A 22292-nucleotide genomic window follows, 5' to 3' on the forward strand; every position below is an offset into this window, starting at 1 on the left:
ACTGGTTTGAGAAAGGCCTGGCTACCTGGTGACACCATTCTCTTTATCTCAAGCCCCTCTTATAATGCATTTCCTCTTGATCCATGGCTTGCTAAGTGAAGTCTCTTCTCCTCTTCTAAAATGGACTGAGGGAAGGTTGCGGATCATCTCTGATGACTTCCCACCGTGATACTGAAATACGTTTAGTAAAGTGGTCACCTCTAGGGACGCCCTTTCACTGTTTTGCTCCTTCAAATTAATAACATCCAGCAGTCACATTCTTATGAACTTTGTAAATCTGTTTCACTTCCGGCTACAAGGAATTCACTAGGAGCGTAGTTTCGTCTACCATAATTCCAATCAGCTGGCAGATCAGAACCTAGACTTACAATACAAACCAAGCCTTTTACTCATACCTCCCAAATGTGACATAACACATGCTCTTACCTTATTTCTCCCAAAGGACCTCTTTGGATTTCTTCAACTTTTGAAGAAAGCTCAGAGGAGTGTTTAAATATTCTGGCTTCCTTTCCCTTTGAAATTTTTGGAAAACTCTATCTAATATGCAATGCCATTCAGGTCACTAATTTTATATGTATTTAATAGTTACGAATTATTTAAATACATGTTTTGTTTCACATCAAGTCTAGGGGTAAATTCCAGAGAAAGTTGATATCCCATTATTAAAAATACAGTCACTGAGGTTCATTGCCATTCATATACAACTTCTTAATGATTAATAATAAGTTTGTTAAAATTTTAACCTACGTTTTACACTTTCCATTTTGCTCACTGTGGAACATATGTCAAATAAGCCTATTTCCTGCTCTACTTTCTTCATAGAATTTGTCGGTGTGCTGGAAGGAAGGTTTGGCGGTTAATTTATGGGTCAGCTTCCCTGGCATATGGTCCCCGGTTATCTGGTCAAACATTATTCTGGGTGTTTCTGTAAGGATGTTTTGCACGAGAGTATTATTTACAACAGTGGCCTGAGTAAAGGTGGTTGCCTTCTCTAAGCTGGGAATTGCTCTTCCAATCCACTGACCTCCTCAATAGAACAAGGCTGACCGTCACCAAGGTAAAAGACGATTACCCTGTTGGATGGGCTTCCAGCAGGCTTTCAGCTCTGCAGATTTTGAGTTTACCAAACTTTGTAATCTCTCTCTCTCTCTCAATCTCTCTCTCTCTCTCTCTCTCTTTCTCTCTCTCTCACACTGTCTCTCACTTTCGGTAACACATTTCTCTCTCTCTCTCTCTCTCTCTCTCTTTCTATATATATATATATATATATATATATATATATACCTTGCAATATTTAATTTGAATATTTCATCTGGCTTATCATGTACAAGATTACGTATGGTCAATTAAATTAAAACATTTCAAAGTTATTATAAAGTGAAGTTAAAGTAAAAAATACTACTGTTACATGACACCTCTGATGTGGAATTATGACAAATATAATGAACTTTTAGAAAATAACTGAAGTTCAGGAACCAGTGCCCTAGCATGTTCTCCAAATACCTTATTTCTACCTTTTCAGAGATTCAGCTGTCAAGAGTTCTTCTACAGTTCCTCTCTTCTCTCCTGGACCTGAGCACTACTCTTTTCTCTGCTGTCCCCTTGGGCACTGAAGCTTCTCGTGATGGGCCGTGGCTGGTGAAGGGCCCTGTCTGGTTTAGAAATAAAGTTGCAACTCTCACTTTATATTACTGTGGAATGTGGGAACACATGTTTCATGGAATCAGGATGTCCCTCTCACCTGACATGAACACTGCCCTAGAGTGCCGTCGTGTGCTTAAAATTCCTTTATCAGGAAATAAATCCCTTGTATTCCATAAGTAAATATCAGGTTTCAATTGTGTGAAACCAAAAATAGATATAAGATACCATTTAAGACTCACAGCATCACATATAAGTGATTGAGAGTGGGTTGGGAGTGGAGAGAAGATCAGAGCTCTAAGGTCTGAAATCTAGATGAAATATGGACTTAGGGCTCATATGAAATACTTGCTTTCTTCTGCTCTTTCCAAACATGTTTTATGGCTTTGAAGACAGTAATATGAAAAGGTTTTCACTGTTTATTCTCAGTCTTCCTTTTCAACCCTCCAGAACCCTCAACCTGCCATATTACCTTCACTGCCCCATATATACAACATAACCATCCAAGTTGGTACTCTGACATGTTGCCCATGCATTTAGTAATAATCCTTTCCTATCTTTCATATTCTACCTGCAGTCTGAAGGAAGAACTGGCCTAGTAATGTGTCTTGGGCAATTAATCAGGAAGCTTCTTAGGAATGTCATTTTATAATGGAAAAGGAGGAAGAAGAGGAGAATGAAGAGGAGAGGAAGAGAAAGAGGAGACACTTGAGACTTGAGAAGAGTCACCAGATAAGCATGTGCCAGAAGACCAGGACCTAACCTTTCTCTCAAGCTCAGCCACATCTTCACTACTATAAACCATTTAAATATTATAATAAATGGCTATAAAAATGAAATTACAGTATATAATATATAATTGGGAAAACATAAAGTTGTTCAAAAATGAACACATCTAATAAACTGCCAAGAAAAATCACTGCTTATATTTTGCTCTATTTAGTGTTAGGTGTTTTCTCTTTTCATAAACCCACAGATATGCATACATGTCTTTCAGGTTACTGATCTGAGATCCTTTATCTTTTGCAACATAGATGCCTCCAGCTGTTAGTTGCTCTCTATGCACTGCATCACATTTATCCCTAAAGGTCTTCTATGCTTTATTTCCATTTTTATTCATCCCAAAGTATTTTCAATTTATTTGTTATTTCTTCTTCGAGCCATTGTTTATTTAGGAATGTGTTTCCAAACTCAAAGATGTCACAGAAACAGAGACTAGAATGGTGGTCAGCAGGGGCTGAGGGGTTCGGCAAAAGAGGAGATGTTGGACAATGGGTACAAACCTGCATCATACGATGAAGAAGCTCTGGGAGTCTACGGAACATCATAGTGAGTCTAGTTAATAACACTCAGTTGTGTAGTTGAAACTTGCTCAGAAAATAGACCCTAAGCATTCTCATCACGCACACACACACACACACACACATACACACACACACACACACACACACACAATTACACGGACATAGGCATATTTAAATAGTTAATGGTGAAGTGATTAATGTATTAAGTGACTGATGGTGGTAATCACTGCACAAAGTACACATATGTCAAATCATCTCATTATGCACCACAAATATGTCCAGTTTAATTTGTCAATACGACCTCAATAATACCGGATGGAAAAGGTGAAAGAAAAACCATCCTACAAAACCGTAAGAAAGTTTCAGAATCTTTGTGTGCCTTGTCCTCCTTGCCTCTCTTAGGCTCTGATACTACTCTCTGAGAGAGCTTCCCTTAACAATTCTTCTCTGCGGGCCTTGTATCCACCTCACAGTGGATAATCCCTTCTAGTCACCTATACTGACCACATCCGAAGTAGGTAGTGTGGAAAGTGGGGAAAGGAGGGCTGGAAAGTCGTTACAATTCTTGAAAAATCAGTGTTTTTTGTTTTGGCACATACTTTATTTAGTTGTCAATTCCTCAAAAACTTATTAGACACCCGACATAATTCATTCTTCCAATCATTTCTCTGTCCCAGGGACCTCACTCAGGTCCTCTTCTGGAAGTAATTTTCTGGCCTGATTAAATTCCTGCCTTGATCCCTGAACATAATTCAACTACCATGAGGCTCCCTGACACACAGGTGGATAGACTACCACTTCTGCCTCTTTTCTCTGTTGTTACAGTCAACTGAAATTGGACTTCAAGTTCAAAACCACTTCTAATCACATATCTTACATTTTAGGACTTACAAGTGTTGAGTTTCCTAATTCATCAAGCTTCTGAATATCTGGGCTATTTTTTTCTTTCCATTTTTCTTTATTTCTGAGCTGCCAACCAGAAATTTTTTTCTGAACATACATTAATTGAAATACCCTGGTCAAATCAACAAGTGACCAATATTTGGTCTGCATCTCAGAATACCATGGACAACCATTACTGCAAACATTTTGCCATTGAATCAAATGTATCACCACATTTATGGATTCCAATATCAGATTCCTTGCCAACCACCTCCAGACTCTAAGCCAATGCCATAATTTTAAGATTTTTTTATAGAAGCCTCCCACCTCAAAGAGTAATTTCTGTGTCAGGTCAAATAACACTAGCTAGAGGAGAGACAACTCCCAAATATCAGTGTTGATTTCTCCCTCATGTAATAGTCTGCTAAGCGTTGGGCAGTAATCTGGACATCTTCTTTTTTCCTGCAGTTCTGGCATCTTGGACTCCTTTACTTCTAGGACCACAAGAAGAGATATGCTTAAAGAACACAACCCTTTTCACGGCTTACTGGATCTGTAAGCTATACACTTAGAAAACAAGCTGCATAGCAACAGTCATTTTGTAAATCTAGGTAAACATTGGAAACCCAAGTGTCCCCCCAAAGTGGGGTCAAATCGGTCAGGAAAGTAATTTCAGACGTGAGAAAATATAATAAGACACTGAGGTTGTTGAGTTTTGCAGTAAGAAGAACGTGTTGTGTACATGGAGAGCAGGCAGCACTTTGCCTGGCAAGGACCCTTTACACTTCCCTTTATTTGTACTACCCATGAATTCAGAACTACTATAATTTTATGCAGAATATCCCAATAATTTCCCAAAGCATTTAATGTGTCACATGATGTTATAAATACGGTTAAGTTGGAAAAGAAGAGGAACACAGAATATGAAAGTGTAATATACTTTAAGAATCTCCGTATGTGCTGTGCTCGGTATGTCTGAGCCTCTTTCCTGCTAGAGCAAACATGGTGATGGTGGTGACAGTGATGATGACAGAGATAATGATGACTTGCCACCTCACAAAGTGCTAATTATGTGCCCAGCATTGTGGCAACTGAATTACACACATTCATGTAAATTTTATGCCTAAGCCAGTTGGCACTGTAAAGGTGATTTTCCCCACATTTTAGTAAAGGGATTGAACTTCTGAGGAGTTAAATAATTTGTTCCTCAAATCAATCAAGCAATAATTAAGAAAATAACCTGGATTTGAAATTATATACAAATAATCATCGATATAACTCAAAATTCACATAACACTGGTTGTGAGAGCCTGAAATTTGGATCGAAGAAGGATAGAAATCAACCAAAATTATGATATGATATTGCTAAAAGCAGGTTTTCAAAGAAACAAAATACTTTTACCATCACAAAAAAAATTGTATTTTATTCAGGAAATGGAGGATAAGTAACAATTGCTCATCTGGCAGAAACCGCTGCCTAGATGACAGACACACACAGAAGACAGTGGGAGAATCCTCAGAGGGCGCTCAGGAGGAGAGATACTGCTCTTCCCTCTGAGGCTCTGGGATGCTTTTTCGGATACCTCCCAGAGGGAAGCAGCATAGCAGACTCAGATAGGAAACCTCTGACCGTCAGGAATCCCCACACGCACACTGCAGGCTGAAGGGTGGAAAGCTTCTCCTGTATCCATGATAGGCTTTGAAGAGAAGATGAAGATGGAGCTGTGGAACTAGATGAGCTGATTGTCCTTATCCTTTCCAGAGGCAGATAAAACCTGAAGCTGTTACTTGTTCTTGGGTGGGCACTTCTGCTGGCATTGCTCGGGAGGTGGCACAGGAGTGCATTTCTCAGTGCACTTTATAGGTTGGCAAGGGTCTGTACCCTTTTTAGGTGAGCAAGGATCAGGGCACTTTGTTGGGCACACTGGAGGTATCTTGCACTGCTGCTTGCACTGCTGCTCTTGAGAAGACATCTTTCTGGAGTCTTAATATCTGAAAGAAAGTATATGACCATGTTCACCAGAAGGAATTCCTTCAGAGAGAAGACCCAAAGCTTTGACAACTCAAATAGACAGGATCTCTCCAATCTCTAAAAATGGGTGTTAATCTCTTTAATACCTTTTAATGAATTTCTGACTTCTCTCTCGTTCTTTAGCAAATCTATTCATCAGCCCAGAGACAACCTTCTCTTTTCTCATACAACATTTCCAAAGAAAATATCTTTTTTTAAAAGAAACCAGCAGTGTTTTCTCTTTTGGTTTCTTTGTTCTTCTTTTTTTAATGAAAACCTCATCTTTAAAAAAGGCCATCACAAGTTCTAAAATCCTGGGCAAACTCACAAGCAATTTCTATCACCATTTTTTCTCATGAGGTCCCGACACGATTACTTATGTACAAAGCAAAGGGCAATCAGGATGAATGTAAGGGCATCACACCTTCTAAGATTAATGCCTCTGAAATCACAGCAGAGGTCCAACAGAAAGGCACAGAAAAAGGTAAATACTTTACTCTTTATCCCTTCATGTCAAAATTTCCTTTTAATTTCTTGTTCAATAGAGGAATTCAAACTAGGTATCAGAAATCTAGTAAATACAATATAACATTGTGCCCAGATTCCAAGTTCCCATCCACTAAGTAACATTGTACCCTTGATCATAACTTTGGACCCATCAAATTTGCGGTCTCCAGCATAAACTCAACATTCGGGGGCCCGAGAACAAAGTTGAACTGAAGAATCATACTCACCAGGTTCGCCAAAGTCAATCAGAACTCGAGTAGCAGGAGGATAGCTGTCGTGCAGCAGAGGCCCTTTTTATTGGTGTTTGCTGCCCCACCCAGGGGGAAGCGGAGCTACCAAAACTGGACTGGTTCAGTCATTTCCCAACCAAATGCAAATCCATCCATAACTGGCTTGGCAGGGACTCTGAAAACAGGAAATGTCCTGCGCCAGGATCTCCTCACTAGATTATGTTCTCATGACTCACAGAGTCCCTGCCTTAGTTCTCCGTTTCAGTGGTTTATGGCAGTGGGAGGATTTTGAAGCTTCTCTAACTTGCAGACAAACGTTCCATTTCTTGATTGGGGAAGATGACCCTTTTCTATCTTTCACCTTCCTTGACTTCTAAAAGTGCCTGCCTAGTTGCACTTGAACTGGTGGCCATTTTATTGTGCATACTGGTTTGAGAAAGGCCTGGCTACCTGGTGACACCATTCTCTTTATCTCAAGCCCCTCTTATAATGCATTTCCTCTTGATCCATGGCTTGCTAAGTGAAGTCTCTTCTCCTCTTCTAAAATGGACTGAGGGAAGGTTGCGGATCATCTCTGATGACTTCCCACCGTGATACTGAAATACGTTTAGTAAAGTGGTCACCTCTAGGGACGCCCTTTCACTGTTTTGCTCCTTCAAATTAATAACATCCAGCAGTCACATTCTTATGAACTTTGTAAATCTGTTTCACTTCCGGCTACAAGGAATTCACTAGGAGCGTAGTTTCGTCTACCATAATTCCAATCAGCTGGCAGATCAGAACCTAGACTTACAATACAAACCAAGCCTTTTACTCATACCTCCCAAATGTGACATAACACATGCTCTTACCTTATTTCTCCCAAAGGACCTCTTTGGATTTCTTCAACTTTTGAAGAAAGCTCAGAGGAGTGTTTAAATATTCTGGCTTCCTTTCCCTTTGAAATTTTTGGAAAACTCTATCTAATATGCAATGCCATTCAGGTCACTAATTTTATATGTATTTAATAGTTACGAATTATTTAAATACATGTTTTGTTTCACATCAAGTCTAGGGGTAAATTCCAGAGAAAGTTGATATCCCATTATTAAAAATACAGTCACTGAGGTTCATTGCCATTCATATACAACTTCTTAATGATTAATAATAAGTTTGTTAAAATTTTAACCTACGTTTTACACTTTCCATTTTGCTCACTGTGGAACATATGTCAAATAAGCCTATTTCCTGCTCTACTTTCTTCATAGAATTTGTCGGTGTGCTGGAAGGAAGGTTTGGCGGTTAATTTATGGGTCAGCTTCCCTGGCATATGGTCCCCGGTTATCTGGTCAAACATTATTCTGGGTGTTTCTGTAAGGATGTTTTGCACGAGAGTATTATTTACAACAGTGGCCTGAGTAAAGGTGGTTGCCTTCTCTAAGCTGGGAATTGCTCTTCCAATCCACTGACCTCCTCAATAGAACAAGGCTGACCGTCACCAAGGTAAAAGACGATTACCCTGTTGGATGGGCTTCCAGCAGGCTTTCAGCTCTGCAGATTTTGAGTTTACCAAACTTTGTAATCTCTCTCTCTCTCTCAATCTCTCTCTCTCTCTCTCTCTCTTTCTCTCTCTCTCACACTGTCTCTCACTTTCGGTAACACATTTCTCTCTCTCTCTCTCTCTCTCTCTCTTTCTATATATATATATATATATATATATATATATATACCTTGCAATATTTAATTTGAATATTTCATCTGGCTTATCATGTACAAGATTACGTATGGTCAATTAAATTAAAACATTTCAAAGTTATTATAAAGTGAAGTTAAAGTAAAAAATACTACTGTTACATGACACCTCTGATGTGGAATTATGACAAATATAATGAACTTTTAGAAAATAACTGAAGTTCAGGAACCAGTGCCCTAGCATGTTCTCCAAATACCTTATTTCTACCTTTTCAGAGATTCAGCTGTCAAGAGTTCTTCTACAGTTCCTCTCTTCTCTCCTGGACCTGAGCACTACTCTTTTCTCTGCTGTCCCCTTGGGCACTGAAGCTTCTCGTGATGGGCCGTGGCTGGTGAAGGGCCCTGTCTGGTTTAGAAATAAAGTTGCAACTCTCACTTTATATTACTGTGGAATGTGGGAACACATGTTTCATGGAATCAGGATGTCCCTCTCACCTGACATGAACACTGCCCTAGAGTGCCGTCGTGTGCTTAAAATTCCTTTATCAGGAAATAAATCCCTTGTATTCCATAAGTAAATATCAGGTTTCAATTGTGTGAAACCAAAAATAGATATAAGATACCATTTAAGACTCACAGCATCACATATAAGTGATTGAGAGTGGGTTGGGAGTGGAGAGAAGATCAGAGCTCTAAGGTCTGAAATCTAGATGAAATATGGACTTAGGGCTCATATGAAATACTTGCTTTCTTCTGCTCTTTCCAAACATGTTTTATGGCTTTGAAGACAGTAATATGAAAAGGTTTTCACTGTTTATTCTCAGTCTTCCTTTTCAACCCTCCAGAACCCTCAACCTGCCATATTACCTTCACTGCCCCATATATACAACATAACCATCCAAGTTGGTACTCTGACATGTTGCCCATGCATTTAGTAATAATCCTTTCCTATCTTTCATATTCTACCTGCAGTCTGAAGGAAGAACTGGCCTAGTAATGTGTCTTGGGCAATTAATCAGGAAGCTTCTTAGGAATGTCATTTTATAATGGAAAAGGAGGAAGAAGAGGAGAATGAAGAGGAGAGGAAGAGAAAGAGGAGACACTTGAGACTTGAGAAGAGTCACCAGATAAGCATGTGCCAGAAGACCAGGACCTAACCTTTCTCTCAAGCTCAGCCACATCTTCACTACTATAAACCATTTAAATATTATAATAAATGGCTATAAAAATGAAATTACAGTATATAATATATAATTGGGAAAACATAAAGTTGTTCAAAAATGAACACATCTAATAAACTGCCAAGAAAAATCACTGCTTATATTTTGCTCTATTTAGTGTTAGGTGTTTTCTCTTTTCATAAACCCACAGATATGCATACATGTCTTTCAGGTTACTGATCTGAGATCCTTTATCTTTTGCAACATAGATGCCTCCAGCTGTTAGTTGCTCTCTATGCACTGCATCACATTTATCCCTAAAGGTCTTCTATGCTTTATTTCCATTTTTATTCATCCCAAAGTATTTTCAATTTATTTGTTATTTCTTCTTCGAGCCATTGTTTATTTAGGAATGTGTTTCCAAACTCAAAGATGTCACAGAAACAGAGACTAGAATGGTGGTCAGCAGGGGCTGAGGGGTTCGGCAAAAGAGGAGATGTTGGACAATGGGTACAAACCTGCATCATACGATGAAGAAGCTCTGGGAGTCTACGGAACATCATAGTGAGTCTAGTTAATAACACTCAGTTGTGTAGTTGAAACTTGCTCAGAAAATAGACCCTAAGCATTCTCATCACGCACACACACACACACACACACATACACACACACACACACACACACACAATTACACGGACATAGGCATATTTAAATAGTTAATGGTGAAGTGATTAATGTATTAAGTGACTGATGGTGGTAATCACTGCACAAAGTACACATATGTCAAATCATCTCATTATGCACCACAAATATGTCCAGTTTAATTTGTCAATACGACCTCAATAATACCGGATGGAAAAGGTGAAAGAAAAACCATCCTACAAAACCGTAAGAAAGTTTCAGAATCTTTGTGTGCCTTGTCCTCCTTGCCTCTCTTAGGCTCTGATACTACTCTCTGAGAGAGCTTCCCTTAACAATTCTTCTCTGCGGGCCTTGTATCCACCTCACAGTGGATAATCCCTTCTAGTCACCTATACTGACCACATCCGAAGTAGGTAGTGTGGAAAGTGGGGAAAGGAGGGCTGGAAAGTCGTTACAATTCTTGAAAAATCAGTGTTTTTTGTTTTGGCACATACTTTATTTAGTTGTCAATTCCTCAAAAACTTATTAGACACCCGACATAATTCATTCTTCCAATCATTTCTCTGTCCCAGGGACCTCACTCAGGTCCTCTTCTGGAAGTAATTTTCTGGCCTGATTAAATTCCTGCCTTGATCCCTGAACATAATTCAACTACCATGAGGCTCCCTGACACACAGGTGGATAGACTACCACTTCTGCCTCTTTTCTCTGTTGTTACAGTCAACTGAAATTGGACTTCAAGTTCAAAACCACTTCTAATCACATATCTTACATTTTAGGACTTACAAGTGTTGAGTTTCCTAATTCATCAAGCTTCTGAATATCTGGGCTATTTTTTTCTTTCCATTTTTCTTTATTTCTGAGCTGCCAACCAGAAATTTTTTTCTGAACATACATTAATTGAAATACCCTGGTCAAATCAACAAGTGACCAATATTTGGTCTGCATCTCAGAATACCATGGACAACCATTACTGCAAACATTTTGCCATTGAATCAAATGTATCACCACATTTATGGATTCCAATATCAGATTCCTTGCCAACCACCTCCAGACTCTAAGCCAATGCCATAATTTTAAGATTTTTTTATAGAAGCCTCCCACCTCAAAGAGTAATTTCTGTGTCAGGTCAAATAACACTAGCTAGAGGAGAGACAACTCCCAAATATCAGTGTTGATTTCTCCCTCATGTAATAGTCTGCTAAGCGTTGGGCAGTAATCTGGACATCTTCTTTTTTCCTGCAGTTCTGGCATCTTGGACTCCTTTACTTCTAGGACCACAAGAAGAGATATGCTTAAAGAACACAACCCTTTTCACGGCTTACTGGATCTGTAAGCTATACACTTAGAAAACAAGCTGCATAGCAACAGTCATTTTGTAAATCTAGGTAAACATTGGAAACCCAAGTGTCCCCCCAAAGTGGGGTCAAATCGGTCAGGAAAGTAATTTCAGACGTGAGAAAATATAATAAGACACTGAGGTTGTTGAGTTTTGCAGTAAGAAGAACGTGTTGTGTACATGGAGAGCAGGCAGCACTTTGCCTGGCAAGGACCCTTTACACTTCCCTTTATTTGTACTACCCATGAATTCAGAACTACTATAATTTTATGCAGAATATCCCAATAATTTCCCAAAGCATTTAATGTGTCACATGATGTTATAAATACGGTTAAGTTGGAAAAGAAGAGGAACACAGAATATGAAAGTGTAATATACTTTAAGAATCTCCGTATGTGCTGTGCTCGGTATGTCTGAGCCTCTTTCCTGCTAGAGCAAACATGGTGATGGTGGTGACAGTGATGATGACAGAGATAATGATGACTTGCCACCTCACAAAGTGCTAATTATGTGCCCAGCATTGTGGCAACTGAATTACACACATTCATGTAAATTTTATGCCTAAGCCAGTTGGCACTGTAAAGGTGATTTTCCCCACATTTTAGTAAAGGGATTGAACTTCTGAGGAGTTAAATAATTTGTTCCTCAAATCAATCAAGCAATAATTAAGAAAATAACCTGGATTTGAAATTATATACAAATAATCATCGATATAACTCAAAATTCACATAACACTGGTTGTGAGAGCCTGAAATTTGGATCGAAGAAGGATAGAAATCAACCAAAATTATGATATGATATTGCTAAAAGCAGGTTTTCAAAGAAACAAAATACTTTTACCATCACAAAAAAAATTGTATTTTATTCAGGAAATGGAGGATAAGTAACAATTGCTCATCTGGCAGAAACCGCTGCCTAGATGACAGACACACACAGAAGACAGTGGGAGAATCCTCAGAGGGCGCTCAGGAGGAGAGATACTGCTCTTCCCTCTGAGGCTCTGGGATGCTTTTTCGGATACCTCCAGAGGGAAGCAGCATAGCAGACTCAGATAGGAAACCTCTGACCGTCAGGAATCCCCACACGCACACTGCAGGCTGAAGGGTGGAAAGCTTCTCCTGTATCCATGATAGGCTTTGAAGAGAAGATGAAGATGGAGCTGTGGAACTAGATGAGCTGATTGTCCTTATCCTTTCCAGAGGCAGATAAAACCTGAAGCTGTTACTTGTTCTTGGGTGGGCACTTCTGCTGGCATTGCTCGGGAGGTGGCACAGGAGTGCATTTCTCAGTGCACTTTATAGGTTGGCAAGGGTCTGTACCCTTTTTAGGTGAGCAAGGATCAGGGCACTTTGTTGGGCACACTGGAGGTATCTTGCACTGCTGCTTGCACTGCTGCTCTTGAGAAGACATCTTTCTGGAGTCTTAATATCTGAAAGAAAGTATATGACCATGTTCACCAGAAGGAATTCCTTCAGAGAGAAGACCCAAAGCTTTGACAACTCAAATAGACAGGATCTCTCCAATCTCTAAAAATGGGTGTTAATCTCTTTAATACCTTTTAATGAATTTCTGACTTCTCTCTCGTTCTTTAGCAAATCTATTCATCAGCCCAGAGACAACCTTCTCTTTTCTCATACAACATTTCCAAAGAAAATATCTTTTTTTAAAAGAAACCAGCAGTGTTTTCTCTTTTGGTTTCTTTGTTCTTCTTTTTTTAATGAAAACCTCATCTTTAAAAAAGGCCATCACAAGTTCTAAAATCCTGGGCAAACTCACAAGCAATTTCTATCACCATTTTTTCTCATGAGGTCCCGACACGTTTACTTATGTACAAAGCAAAGGGCACTCAGGAGGAATGTAAGGGCATCACACCTTCTAAGATTAATGCCTCTGAAATCACAGCAGAGGTCCAACAGAAAGGCACAGAAAAAGGTAAATACTTTACTCTTTATCCCTTCATGTCAAAATTTCCTTTTAATTTCTTGTTCAATAGAGGAATTCAAACTAGGTATCAGAAATCTAGTAAATACAATATAACATTGTGCCCAGATTCCAAGTTCCCATCCACTAAGCAACATTGTACCCTTGATCATAACTTTGGACCCATCAAATTTGCGGTCTCCAGCATAAACTCAACATTCGGGGGCCCGAGAACAAAGTTGAACTGAAGAATCATACTCACCAGGTTCGCCAAAGTCAATCAGAACTCGAGTAGCAGGAGGATAGCTGTCGTGCAGCAGAGGCCCTTTTTATTGGTGTTTGCTGCCCCACCCAGGGGGAAGCGGAGCTACCAAAACTGGACTGGTTCAGTCATTTCCCAACCAAATGCAAATCCATCCATAACTGGCTTGGCAGGGACTCTGAAAACAGGAAATGTCCTGCGCCAGGATCTCCTCACTAGATTATGTTCTCATGACTCACAGAGTCCCTGCCTTAGTTCTCCGTTTCAGTGGTTTATGGCAGTGGGAGGATTTTGAAGCTCCTCTAACTTGCAGACAAACGTTCCATTTCTTGATTGGGGAAGATGACCCTTTTCTATCTTTCACCTTCCTTGACTTCTAAAAGTGCCTGCCTAGTTGCACTTGAACTGGTGGCCATTTTATTGTGCATACTGGTTTGAGAAAGGCCTGGCTACCTGGTGACACCATTCTCTTTATCTCAAGCCCCTCTTATAATGCATTTCCTCTTGATCCATGGCTTGCTAAGTGAAGTCTCTTCTCCTCTTCTAAAATGGACTGAGGGAAGGTTGCGGATCATCTCTGATGACTTCCCACCGTGATACTGAAATACGTTTAGTAAAGTGGTCACCTCTAGGGACGCCCTTTCACTGTTTTGCTCCTTCAAATTAATAACATCCAGCAGTCACATTCTTATGAACTTTGTAAATCTGTTTCACTTCCGGCTACAAGGAATTCACTAGGAGCGTAGTTTCGTCTACCATAATTCCAATCAGCTGGCAGATCAGAACCTAGACTTACAATACAAACCAAGCCTTTTACTCATACCTCCCAAATGTGACATAACACATGCTCTTACCTTATTTCTCCCAAAGGACCTCTTTGGATTTCTTCAACTTTTGAAGAAAGCTCAGAGGAGTGTTTAAATATTCTGGCTTCCTTTCCCTTTGAAATTTTTGGAAAACTCTATCTAATATGCAATGCCATTCAGGTCACTAATTTTATATGTATTTAATAGTTACGAATTATTTAAATACATGTTTTGTTTCACATCAAGTCTAGGGGTAAATTCCAGAGAAAGTTGATATCCCATTATTAAAAATACAGTCACTGAGGTTCATTGCCATTCATATACAACTTCTTAATGATTAATAATAAGTTTGTTAAAATTTTAACCTACGTTTTACACTTTCCATTTTGCTCACTGTGGAACATATGTCAAATAAGCCTATTTCCTGCTCTACTTTCTTCATAGAATTTGTCGGTGTGCTGGAAGGAAGGTTTGGCGGTTAATTTATGGGTCAGCTTCCCTGGCATATGGTCCCCGGTTATCTGGTCAAACATTATTCTGGGTGTTTCTGTAAGGATGTTTTGCACGAGAGTATTATTTACAACAGTGGCCTGAGTAAAGGTGGTTGCCTTCTCTAAGCTGGGAATTGCTCTTCCAATCCACTGACCTCCTCAATAGAACAAGGCTGACCGTCACCAAGGTAAAAGACGATTACCCTGTTGGATGGGCTTCCAGCAGGCTTTCAGCTCTGCAGATTTTGAGTTTACCAAACTTTGTAATCTCTCTCTCTCTCTCAATCTCTCTCTCTCTCTCTCTCTTTCTCTCTCTCTCACACTGTCTCTCACTTTCCGTAACACATTTCTCTCTCTCTCTCTCTCTCTCTCTCTTTCTATATATATATATATATATATATATATATATATATACCTTGCAATATTTAATTTGAATATTTCATCTGGCTTATCATGTACAAGATTACGTATGGTCAATTAAATTAAAACATTTCAAAGTTATTATAAAGTGAAGTTAAAGTAAAAAATACTACTGTTACATGACACCTCTGATGTGGAATTATGACAAATATAATGAACTTTTGGAAAATAACTGAAGTTCAGGAACCAGTGCCCTAGCATGTTCTCCAAATACCTTATTTCTACCTTTTCAGAGATTCAGCTGTCAAGAGTTCTTCTACAGTTCCTCTCTTCTCTCCTGGACCTGAGCACTACTCTTTTCTCTGCTGTCCCCTTGGGCACTGAAGCTTCTCGTGATGGGCCGTGGCTGGTGAAGGGCCCTGTCTGGTTTAGAAATAAAGTTGCAACTCTCACTTTATATTACTGTGGAATGTGGGAACACATGTTTCATGGAATCAGGATGTCCCTCTCACCTGACATGAACACTGCCCTAGAGTGCCGTCGTGTGCTTAAAATTCCTTTATCAGGAAATAAATCCCTTGTATTCCATAAGTAAATATCAGGTTTCAATTGTGTGAAACCAAAAATAGATATAAGATACCATTTAAGACTCACAGCATCACATATAAGTGATTGAGAGTGGGTTGGGAGTGGAGAGAAGATCAGAGCTCTAAGGTCTGAAATCTAGATGAAATATGGACTTAGGGCTCATATGAAATACTTGCTTTCTTCTGCTCTTTCCAAACATGTTTTATGGCTTTGAAGACAGTAATATGAAAAGGTTTTCACTGTTTATTCTCAGTCTTCCTTTTCAACCCTCCAGAACCCTCAACCTGCCATATTACCTTCACTGCCCCATAAATACAACATAACCATCCAAGTTGGTACTCTGACATGTTGCCCATGCATTTAGTAATAATCCTTTCCTATCTTTCATATTCTACCTGCAGTCTGAAGGAAGAACTGGCCTAGTAATGTATCTTGGGCAATTAATCAGGAAGCTTCTTAGGAATGTCATTTTATAATGGAAAAGGAGGAAGAAGAGGAGAATGAAGAGGAGAGGAAGAGAAAGAGGAGACACTTGAGACTTGAGAAGAGTCACCAGATAAGCATGTGCCAGAAGACCAGGACCTAACCTTTCTCTCAGGCTCAGCCACATCTTCACTACTATAAACCATTTAAATATTATAATAAATGGCTATAAAAATGAAATTACAGTATATAATATATAATTGGGAAAACATAAAGTTGTTCAAAAATGTACACATCTAATAAACTGCCAAGAAAAATCACTGCTTATATTTTGCTCTATTTAGTGTTAGGTGTTTTCTCTTTTCATAAACCCACAGATATGCATACATGTCTTTCAGGTTACTGATCTGAGATCCTTTATCTTTTGCAACATAGATGCCTCCAGCCGTTAGTTGCTCTCTATGCACTGCATCACATTTATCCCTAAAGGTCTTCTATGCTTTATTTCCATTTTTATTCATCCCAAAGTATTTTCAATTTATTTGTTATTTCTTCTTCGAGCCATTGTTTATTTAGGAATGTGTTTCCAAACTCAAAGATGTCACAGAAACAGAGACTAGAATGGTGGTCAGCAGGGGCTGAGGGGTTCGGCAAAAGAGGAGATGTTGGACAATGGGTACAAACCTGCATCATACGATGAAGAAGCTCTGGGAGTCTACGGAACATCATAGTGAGTCTAGTTAATAACACTCAGTTGTGTAGTTGAAACTTGCTCAGAAAATAGACCCTAAGCATTCTCATCACGCACACACACACACACACACATACACACACACACACACACACAATTACACGGACATAGGCATATTTAAATAGTTAATGGTGAAGTGATTAATGTATTAAGTGACTGATGGTGGTAATCACTGCACAAAGTACACATATGTCAAATCATCTCATTATGCACCACAAATATGTCCAGTTTAATTTGTCAATACGACCTCAATAATACCGGATGGAAAAGGTGAAAGAAAAACCATCCTACAAAACCGTAAGAAAGTTTCAGAATCTTTGTGTGCCTTGTCCTCCTTGCCTCTCTTAGGCTCTGATACTACTCTCTGAGAGAGCTTCCCTTAACAATTCTTCTCTGCGGGCTTTGTATCCACCTCACAGTGGATAATCCCTTCTAGTCACCTATACTGACCACATCCGAAGTAGGTAGTGTGGAAAGTGGGGAAAGGAGGGCTGGAAAGTCGTTACAATTCTTGAAAAATCAGTGTTTTTTGTTTTGGCACATACTTTATTTAGTTGTCAATTCCTCAAAAACTTATTAGACACCCGACATAATTCATTCTTCCAATCATTTCTCTGTCCCAGGGACCTCACTCAGGTCCTCTTCTGGAAGTAATTTTCTGGCCTGATTAAATTCCTGCCTTGATCCCTGAACATAATTCAACTACCATGAGGCTCCCTGACACACAGGTGAATAGACTACCACTTCTGCCTCTTTTCTCTGTTGTTACAGTCAACTGAAATTGGACTTCAAGTTCAAAACCACTTCTAATCACATATCTTACATTTTAGGGCTTACAAGTGTTGAGTTTCCTAATTCATCAAGCTTCTGAATATCTGGGCTATTTTTTTCTTTCTATTTTTCTTTATTTCTGAACTGCCAACCAGAAATTTTTTTCTGAACATACATTAATTGAAATACCCTGGTCAAATCAACAAGTGACCAATATTTGGTCTGCATCTCAGAATACCATGGACAACCATTACTGCAAACATTTTGCCATTGAATCAAATGTATCACCACATTTATGGATTCCAATATCAGATTCCTTGCCAACCACCTCCAGACTCTAAGCCAATGCCATAATTTTAAGATTTTTTTATAGAAGCCTCCCACCTCAAAGAGTAATTTCTGTGTCAGGTCAAATAACACTAGCTAGAGGAGAGACAACTCCCAAATATCAGTGTTGATTTCTCCCTCATGTAATAGTCTGCTAAGCGTTGGGCAGTAATCTGGACATCTTCTTTTTTCCTGCAGTTCTGGCATCTTGGACTCCTTTACTTCTAGGACCACAAGAAGAGATATGCTTAAAGAACACAACCCTTTTCACGGCTTACTGGATCTGTAAGCTATACACTTAGAAAACAAGTTGCATAGCAACAGTCATTTTGTAAATCTAGGTAAACATTGGAAACCCAAGTGTCCCCCCAAAGTGGGGTCAAATCGGTCAGGAAAGTAATTTCAGACGTGAGAAAATATAATAAGACACTGAGGTTGTTGAGTTTTGCAGTAAGAAGAACGTGTTGTGTACATGGAGAGCAGGCAGCACTTTGCCTGGCAAGGACCCTTTACACTTCCCTTTATTTGTACTACCCATGAATTCAGAACTACTATAATTTTATGCAGAATATCCCAATAATTTCCCAAAGCATTTAATGTGTCACATGATGTTATAAATACAGTTAAGTTGGAAAAGAAGAGGAACACAGAATATGAAAGTGTAATATACTTTAAGAATCTCCGTATGTGCTGTGCTCGGTATGTCTGAGCCTCTTTCCTGCTAGAGCAAACATGGTGATGGTGGTGACAGTGATGATGACAGAGATAATGATGACTTGCCACCTCACAAAGTGCTAATTATGTGCCCAGCATTGTGGCAACTGAATTACACACATTCATGTAAATTTTATGCCTAAGCCAGTTGGCACTGTAAAGGTGATTTTCCCCACATTTTAGTAAAGGGATTGAACTTCTGAGGAGTTAAATAATTTGTTCCTCAAATCAATCAAGCAATAATTAAGAAAATAACCTGGATTTGAAATTATATACAAATAATCATCGATATAACTCAAAATTCACATAACACTGGTTGTGAGAGCCTGAAATTTGGATCGAAGAAGGATAGAAATCAACCAAAATTATGATATGATATTGCTAAAAGCAGGTTTTCAAAGAAACAAAATACTTTTACCATCACAAAAAAAATTGTATTTTATTCAGGAAATGGAGGATAAGTAACAATTGCTCATCTGGCAGAAACCGCTGCCTAGATGACAGACACACACAGAAGACAGTGGGAGAATCCTCAGAGGGCGCTCAGGAGGAGAGATACTGCTCTTCCCTCTGAGGCTCTGGGATGCTTTTTCGGATACCTCCCAGAGGGAAGCAGCATAGCAGACTCAGATAGGAAACCTCTGACCGTCAGGAATCCCCACACGCACACTGCAGGCTGAAGGGTGGAAAGCTTCTCCTGTATCCATGATAGGCTTTGAAGAGAAGATGAAGATGGAGCTGTGGAACTAGATGAGCTGATTGTCCTTATCCTTTCCAGAGGCAGATAAAACCTGAAGCTGTTACTTGTTCTTGGGTGGGCACTTCTGCTGGCATTGCTCGGGAGGTGGCACAGGAGTGCATTTCTCAGTGCACTTTATAGGTTGGCAAGGGTCTGTACCCTTTTTAGGTGAGCAAGGATCAGGGCACTTTGTTGGGCACACTGGAGGTATCTTGCACTGCTGCTTGCACTGCTGCTCTTGAGAAGACATCTTTCTGGAGTCTTAATATCTGAAAGAAAGTATATGACCATGTTCACCAGAAGGAATTCCTTCAGAGAGAAGACCCAAAGCTTTGACAACTCAAATAGACAGGATCTCTCCAATCTCTAAAAATGGGTGTTAATCTCTTTAATACCTTTTAATGAATTTCTGACTTCTCTCTCGTTCTTTAGCAAATCTATTCATCAGCCCAGAGACAACCTTCTCTTTTCTCATACAACATTTCCAAAGAAAATATCTTTTTTTAAAAGAAACCAGCAGTGTTTTCTCTTTTGGTTTCTTTGTTCTTCTTTTTTTAATGAAAACCTCATCTTTAAAAAAGGCCATCACAAGTTCTAAAATCCTGGGCAAACTCACAAGCAATTTCTATCACCATTTTTTCTCATGAGGTCCCGACACGATTACTTATGTACAAAGCAAAGGGCACTCAGGAGGAATGTAAGGGCATCACACCTTCTAAGATTAATGCCTCTGAAATCACAGCAGAGGTCCAACAGAAAGGCACAGAAAAAGGTAAATACTTTACTCTTTATCCCTTCATGTCAAAATTTCCTTTTAATTTCTTGTTCAATAGAGGAATTCAAACTAGGTATCAGAAATCTAGTAAATACAATATAACATTGTGCCCAGATTCCAAGTTCCCATCCACTAAGTAACATTGTACCCTTGATCATAACTTTGGACCCATCAAATTTGCGGTCTCCAGCATAAACTCAACATTCGGGGGCCCGAGAACAAAGTTGAACTGAAGAATCATACTCACCAGGTTCGCCAAAGTCAATCAGAACTCGAGTAGCAGGAGGATAGCTGTCGTGCAGCAGAGGCCCTTTTTATTGGTGTTTGCTGCCCCACCCAGGGGGAAGCGGAGCTACCAAAACTGGACTGGTTCAGTCATTTCCCAACCAAATGCAAATCCATCCATAACTGGCTTGGCAGGGACTCTGAAAACAGGAAGTGTCCTGCGCCAGGATCTCCTCACTAGATTATGTTCTCATGACTCACAGAGTCCCTGCCTTAGTTCTCCGTTTCAGTGGTTTATGGCAGTGGGAGGATTTTGAAGCTTCTCTAACTTGCAGACAAACGTTCCATTTCTTGATTGGGGAAGATGACCCTTTTCTATCTTTCACCTTCCTTGACTTCTAAAAGTGCCTGCCTAGTTGCACTTGAACTGGTGGCCATTTTATTGTGCATACTGGTTTGAGAAAGGCCTGGCTACCTGGTGACACCATTCTCTTTATCTCAAGCCCCTCTTATAATGCATTTCCTCTTGATCCATGGCTTGCTAAGTGAAGTCTCTTCTCCTCTTCTAAAATGGACTGAGGGAAGGTTGCGGATCATCTCTGATGACTTCCCACCGTGATACTGAAATACGTTTAGTAAAGTGGTCACCTCTAGGGACGCCCTTTCACTGTTTTGCTCCTTCAAATTAATAACATCCAGCAGTCACATTCTTATGAACTTTGTAAATCTGTTTCACTTCCGGCTACAAGGAATTCACTAGGAGCGTAGTTTCGTCTACCATAATTCCAATCAGCTGGCAGATCAGAACCTAGACTTACAATACAAACCAAGCCTTTTACTCATACCTCCCAAACGTGACATAACACATGCTCTTACCTTATTTCTCCCAAAGGACCTCTTTGGATTTCTTCAACTTTTGAAGAAAGCTCAGAGGAGTGTTTAAATATTCTGGCTTCCTTTCCCTTTGAAATTTTTGGAAAACTCTATCTAATATGCAATGCCATTCAGGTCACTAATTTTATATGTATTTAATAGTTACGAATTATTTAAATACATGTTTTGTTTCACATCAAGTCTAGGGGTAAATTCCAGAGAAAGTTGATATCCCTTTATTAAAAATACAGTCACTGAGGTTCATTGCCATTCATATACAACTTCTTAATGATTAATAATAAGTTTGTTAAAATTTTAACCTACGTTTTACACTTTCCATTTTGCTCACTGTGGAACATATGTCAAATAAGCCTATTTCCTGCTCTACTTTCTTCATAGAATTTGTCAGTGTGCTGGAAGGAAGGTTTGGCGGTTAATTTATGGGTCAGCTTCCCTGGCATATGGTCCCCGGTTATCTGGTCAAACATTATTCTGGGTGTTTCTGTAAGGATGTTTTGCACGAGAGTATTATTTACAACAGTGGCCTGAGTAAAGGTGGTTGCCTTCTCTAAGCTGGGAATTGCTCTTCCAATCCACTGACCTCCTCAATAGAACAAGGCTGACCGTCACCGAGGTAAAAGACGATTACCCTTTTGGATGGGCTTCCAGCAGGCTTTCAGCTCTGCAGATTTTGAGTTTACCAAACTTTGTAATCTCTCTCTCTCTCTCAATCTCTCTCTCTCTCTCTCTCTTTCTCTCTCTCTCACACTGTCTCTCACTTTCGGTAACACATTTCTCTCTCTCTCTCTCTCTCTCTCTCTCTCTTTATATATATATATATATATATATATATATATATATATATTTATACCTTGCAATA

The 22292-nt window shown here is 39.4% G+C and overlaps 3 long non-coding RNA genes across 3 annotated transcripts; all 3 read right to left on the reverse strand.

Moving 5' to 3' along the window:
* Positions 1-5223: 5223 nt before the first annotated feature.
* On the reverse strand, positions 5224-6738 carry LOC132422627 (uncharacterized). The gene is made up of 2 exons (XR_009518860.1): positions 6573-6738; positions 5224-5819 (listed from the first exon to the last, which is right to left on the reverse strand). It is a non-coding gene; the product is annotated as an uncharacterized lncRNA (long non-coding RNA).
* Positions 6739-12221: 5483 nt separating this feature from the next.
* LOC132422633 (uncharacterized) lies at positions 12222-13735 on the reverse strand. The gene is made up of 2 exons (XR_009518862.1): positions 13570-13735; positions 12222-12816 (listed from the first exon to the last, which is right to left on the reverse strand). It is a non-coding gene; the product is annotated as an uncharacterized lncRNA (long non-coding RNA).
* Positions 13736-19212: 5477 nt separating this feature from the next.
* Positions 19213-20727, reverse strand: LOC132422636 (uncharacterized). Its single transcript, XR_009518863.1, has 2 exons — positions 20562-20727; positions 19213-19808 (listed from the first exon to the last, which is right to left on the reverse strand). It is a non-coding gene; the product is annotated as an uncharacterized lncRNA (long non-coding RNA).
* Between the last annotated feature and the right edge of the window lie 1565 nt (positions 20728-22292).

The sequence above is a fragment of the Delphinus delphis genome, chromosome 1 (genome assembly GCF_949987515.2).
Source record: "Delphinus delphis chromosome 1, mDelDel1.2, whole genome shotgun sequence".
Taxonomy (NCBI): Eukaryota; Metazoa; Chordata; class Mammalia; order Artiodactyla; family Delphinidae; genus Delphinus; species Delphinus delphis.